The sequence below is a fragment of the Neofelis nebulosa genome, chromosome 18, assembly GCF_028018385.1.
Source record: "Neofelis nebulosa isolate mNeoNeb1 chromosome 18, mNeoNeb1.pri, whole genome shotgun sequence".
In the NCBI taxonomy this organism is placed as follows: domain Eukaryota; kingdom Metazoa; phylum Chordata; class Mammalia; order Carnivora; family Felidae; genus Neofelis; species Neofelis nebulosa.
In genome coordinates, this window is record NC_080799.1 from 20,248,377 (window position 1) to 20,254,376 (window position 6,000).

Here is a 6,000-nt window from a genome sequence, read left to right on the forward strand (position 1 = left end):
ACGTGCTGTGGCCAAACCAAACGCCCCCTTTTACTCAACTCTTGAAAACAAAGACGAAGAAAAAGCGATGTAAAAGTCACACTTTCATACCCCTTCTCAGAATAAACAGTCAGCGGGGACAGGACAGCTCACTGCCCTGAAAGACCTTGAAAGATTTACCCCAGAGAACACAGCACACGATGATCAACCTCCAGAGGCTCTCAAAACCACTACAAAGTCCGGTCTCTTCTGTCATTTCATAATCGATCGTTTCCTGTCAAGCATTAAAGCGATACCAGAGAAACCTGGAGAAGGATTTGCTCCCCAATCCAAAGTGAGAAAAGCTGTTTTGAGAGCCCCTCCTCTTTTTGTTTTTCCATTTGCCCAAGGCCTTTCCACAATTCTTTCCTCCCGGTTCCAAATGTCTACAGGTCAAGAACTTGAGCAACCACAGGGGCCACGGTTGGGAGACGGCACACCCTCCAAAGTGCCTCCAAGGGAGTCCTGAGTCTCACTAAGCGGCTCCGATGGGCTCTGATCGCCCCTTACTTATTGACTGCCCTCAGGCACTTGGAGGTGGACGGTCGATGGGCAGCGGCCGGGCGACCCGGAAAGGCTGAGAATGCCGCCCCCCAGAGCACCGCGCCCGCCCGGCCTCGGGCACACCGGTTAGCCGAGTTTTCGCCCAAGGCAAAGCCCCGGGAGACGGGGGGAGGCCCGGGGAAAGCTTGGGTCCAGACCCCAGAGGACGATGCTCAGCGGGGCCGGGACAATGGGCGGCGGGGACCCGCGCGTGGGGCGTCCCGGGAGGCCGGCCCGCCCCACCGTTCCCGGGGGCTCAGGCGGCGGCCCTGAGCTGGGCGACAGGCCGCTGCGTGGCGCAGCCCTCGTCCCTGGCCCGCAGCGGACCCGGCGGGCGGCCGGGCCTGAGCGCGGGGCCCCGCGGGGCAGCGGGCCCGCCTCGGCCCCAGCCACGACCCCGACCCCCGTTCCCCGGCCCGCGCGCTCCCGGCAGGCCCGGCACGGCTCACTCACCTGCCCACGGTCTGCTTGGCGAGCTGCTTCACGCGGTTCAAGGGCAGCGGCAGCGGCGGCCCGCGGGGCTCGGGCCTTGCGCGGCTACTTCGCTTCCGGGCCGAGGCGGCAGCGGCGGCAGCGGCGGCGGCCGCGGCTTGCTGCTACGCCTGCGGCTGCTGCTGCGGCGGCGGCTGTGCCGGCTGCGGCTGCTACTGCGGCGGCTGCGGCGGCTGAGCGGCTGCGGCTGCTACTGCGGCGGCTGCTACTGCGGCCACGCCGGCTGCGGCTGCCACTGCGGCGGCTGCGGCGGCTGCGCCGGCTGCGGCTGCTACTGCGGCGGCTGCGGCGGCTGAGCGGCGGCGGCGGCCGCGCCTGCTGCGGCTGCTACTGCGCCGGCTGCGGCTGCTACTGCGGCGGCTGCGGCGGCTGAGCGGCGGCGGCGGCCGCGCCGGCTGCGGGTCGTACTGCGGCGGCTGCGGCGGCTGTTTCGGCGGCGGGTGCGGCGGCGGCGGCTGCTTCGGCGGCTGAGCGGCGTCTGAGGCGGCGGTGTCTGCGGCGGCGGCGGCGGCGGCGGCGTCTGCTCCCGGGCCGGAGCCCCGCCCTCACCGCGCGTCACTTCCAGCGGCTCAGCCCGCCGGGGGGTGGGGAGGGGGGGCCGCGCGGGGCCGGGCTGGTAGAGGAGCGCCTGGCTCGGGCGCGGCGCGCGGCCTGGCTCCCCGCCGCCCGAGACCCCTCCGCCCCCCTCCACGCCCGCTCCGCCGAGCTCGCGGAGCCCCGCGTCCCGGCGCCACCGCGGATCCCGACTCCCGGCCCCGGCTAGGCCGCGCACCGGTGGGAGGGGGCGGCGGTTCGTGATCTCGCGGTTCCTGACTTGTAGCTGCGCGCTGGGCTCTGTGCTGCCGGCTCGGAGCTTGGAGCCTGCTTCGGATTCTGTGTCCCCCTCTCTCTCCGCCCCACCCCTGCTTGTGCTCTCTGTCTTTCAAAAATGAATAAACATAAAAAAACATTTAGGGGCGCCTGGGTGGCTCCGTCGGTTGAGCGTCCAACTTCGGCTCAGGTCATGATCTGGCAGTTTGTGAGTTTGAGCCCCGCGTCCGGTTCCGTGCAGACAGCTGGAAGCCTGGAGCCTGCTTCAGATCCTGTGTCTCCCTCTCTCTCTCTGCCCCTTCCCCGCCCATGCTCTGTCTCTGTCTCGCAAAAATGAATACACGTTAAAAAAAATTTTTTTTTAATTAAAAAAAAACTGGCTACTTCTCTTGTTTGCAACAATTTTTTGATGTTTATTTTTCTTGTTTGAGAGTGAAAATGGGGGAGGGGCAGAGAGAGAGAGAGAGTGAATGAGAGAGAGGGAGAAAGAGGACCTGAAGCAGGTTCTGCGCTGACAGAGGGGGGGCTTGAACTCAAGAGCTGAGAGGTCACGAGCCACAAGTTCGCAAGGCACGAGACCACAACCTGAGCCAAAGTCAGACGCTTACACTTGACCGAGCCACCAAGGCACCCCAAAACAGTGGTTACTTCTGACCAGGGTAGACACTGGTGGGTTTGGAGGCTGTGGCCAAAGGAAGACATATACATATATTTGTCTACATGGGAGGAGAGTATTCCCCAACCGCTTTGTTTGGGTGGAGGCCCACTCCATGTGGTCTGATTTACAAGTCACAGCATAAATGGGCTGACGTAAAATTTATCAACAAGGAATATGTTGCCTCCAGAACCCCCAACATACGCAAAGATTTGAGACTCGTATGTCCTCAACAAACGTGTCCGACAAATGTCCTCACGGTAGGATGTCAGACATGCGAGGTCATACCTGTGCTCCCGGTAAGTGAAGATCCTGCCTGCCTGCAAAGATGACATGTGATAGCAGAAGGGTTTGGGTGCCCTGTGCATAACAAGGTAAAACATGTCCCCTTCAAGGTCAAGGGAAAGGTGGCTGAGAGGACATTGAAACCGGCGCTGAACAGAACCTATCAGCCAAATCTAGAAGAAAGAGCAAAATATTTACCGTCTTTAAATTTGTTGGGATCCCAGGTGTTTTAAGGGTAGCAGGGTTTCTACGGATAGAAATATAACTGAAAACAGTGGCTACTTATGGGGCACCTGGCTGGCTCGGTCGGTTGAGCGTCCCACTTCGGCTCGGGTCACGATCTCGCTCGCGGTCCTTGAGTTCGAGCCCGGCGACGGGCCCTGTGCTGACGGCTCAGAGCCTGGAGCCTGTTTCGGGTTGTGTGTCTCCCTCTCTCTGACCCTCCCCCGTTCATGCTCAGTCTCTCTCTGTCTCAAAAACCAATAAACGTAAAACAAAAGAAAAAGAAAAAAAAAAGAAATTAAAAAAAAATGAAATAAAACCTGAAAACGTCTGAATTCCAAAACGCATCTGGCCCCTAGGGTTTTGGAAAAAGGACCGTGGGCCTGCTGTACTTTTCACATCCACGTTGAAGCAAATAGACACACACGGCAGGTAGGAGTGTAATGATATTTGTACGTGGATCTATACTTGGATTGATTACGAGGGCATCTGCCTACACTTGAGACACAGAAACAGAATGATAAAGGCCAGACATCGCCAGTCCGACAAGACTGCGTGGTGTGCGTACTGACTCTGGGACCCTATCCCATACACCCGTGTCCAATCTCAGGGGCAGGGGGCTGCCGTGGACACACTGGGAACCACGACCACAGACATCATTTCCTCTTAGAATACCATGCTGCCTTCACGTGTAAAACCAACGCCATAAGGCCACACGTGACCACATCTGTTTAGGGTTCATTCTGGTTCAGTGAACCGTGGGCTTTCTTCACGCACCTATAAACAACCCTGCTTGATTTCACAGGAGGTAAAGTGGATGACCAGGCCACGGAAGCTCGGATTCAGAAGTCGCGGGGAGAACACATTCCTTTCCTCCTCTGCTCTATGCAGAGGCTGGACGGGATCCACCCAGACCGAAGCGAACCAAGCACAGCCACCTCCCCTGGAAAAGGCGGAGGAAGTCAGGGTGTAGAATAGGTGAGGGGTGGAGAATGTTACCGCTGAGAGAGCGAGGACACGGTGTGCGGTTTGCGACGCCGAATACAGAAAGGGCCGTCTCGCGGTAGAGAGACGCAGGCGTCGTGGCACCGGAGGACTCCCCTGGGACTCACGGGCAGAGATGCCTTTGACTCGCGTTGCCCCTAACGCAACGGGCTACCTCGCGAGGCAGAGACTCCGCTGCTCCTGGAGAAGGTCCTTGAGAGATCCGTGAGCAGGGAGGGGTCCGCAAGGAACGTACCACAGCAGGACAAGCCAGGTAGGGACCCGGGCACACTGGACGGTCGATGCCCCACCCGGACGGGACAGCACCTACGCGGCTGCAGCTACAGCTACGACGACGTGTCCTTGCGCGAGGGCGCGATGCCAGGCTTCGCTAGGTCTTGCAACATTGGAGAAGCAGCAGGAAGCCCAGGTTTCCACGTGAAAACCCCCGAGTGTTCAGTACGGGCCAACGATGGTCAGAAATGCTTCCACACGTAAGAAAGAGACCAAACGGAACGCACCTTCACCCTGCAGGCAAACGTCACGGACCTTTGGTTGTCACGATTCACGTGTCCAGAATCTCACAGGACTCCACCAGGCTTTCCCAACCAACCTCACCACTCTTGACATTTGGGACCAGAGAATTCTGTGCGGCGAGGCTGTCCTGGGCGGTGTAGGCTGGTCAGCAGCATCCCCGGCCTGTGTCGCCAGATGCCAGGAGCACCCCACGCCCGAGCCAAGTCACGACAAAACACAAAAACGTTTGTCTCCGGCCATTGCCAAATGTCCCCCCGGGGGCCATCCCTGGCAGGAGCCCCCGGACGAGAGCAACATCCAACCCCTAGCTTCCAGGATTTTGTGGAAGCGTCGTCACACAGCATTCTAACACGGGGTCTCTGAAACAAAGAGTTGCCTGCGTGAAGGAAGGACTCCTATCTGCTTTGGAAGCAGAACCCCGGTTTCTGATGAACGGCAGCGCTCTTCTTAACTAGCCCGATGACCTCTCTGAGGCCTCGCTTCCTCATCATGAAACCAGGAATAAAGCACATCACCTCTGGGAGTTGCTGTGGAGAAGGCCGTGAGAGACTTGACTCAAAAGCATCTAGCCCAGCAAGTCAGCAAGCACCAAAGACATTTCATCCACACGAACCCTTCCCTGGCGGGCAGCCGGCCCAGTGTCTACAGTCGGAAACACACGGGGTCCGGAGTCACACCCTGGCCCCAAGTCCTGCCTCGGCCACTCGCTGGCCGGGCAGACAACGGCAGGTCATTTTTCTTCTCTCTAAACCAGAAATGATAACAAGCGCCAGCAGGTGAGACCAGGCCAGGTGGTTCGGTACAGCGCTTGGTAAACCAAACCAGGAGACAAGTAGTGATGATTGCTACTCTCGGATCTCTGAAACGTTTCTGTAAAGGAAAGGACGAGCTCGTCGACAAACCCAAGAACTCGGAAGGTAGTCATCGGAGGGTGGGGTGCAGGAGGAAAAGGAGAAAAAAGTCACCACAGGAATCTCCACCTCCCCAACCTTTTACACAAGCAACTGCCCGCTGGGGACCCACAGACCAACTGTGGCCACAGATGTATTTTGTTTAGTCCCGCTCAGGGTCCTGGTGGTTGTTTTCAATTGGCATTAAATGCCACCTAATCTTCATGAAAATCCAGAAGGAGTTGGGCCTTTCTCAACAACTCCAAAGGTCGGGCCCGACGGCGGGCCCAGATTCTCACGCGGCCCTTTGGTGAGACAGGCACCGTCGGGTCCCCCACGGCCCTCACCTGGTCTAGGTCGCTCTTATTTTCTTTATTCATTCTTATTAGCCCGGCCCCCTGAGGCTTGGAGTGTGCAACCCTGACTTACGTAAAGGCTACTATCTAGGAGAACATTCAGGCCTCCAGGGAGAGCTTCGATCTCGGCAGAATCCCACATCCAAAGAGACACTCCCTTCCAGAGCCTCACCCGCGTACTCGACTCTGCTATGAGGCCCCCAGATTC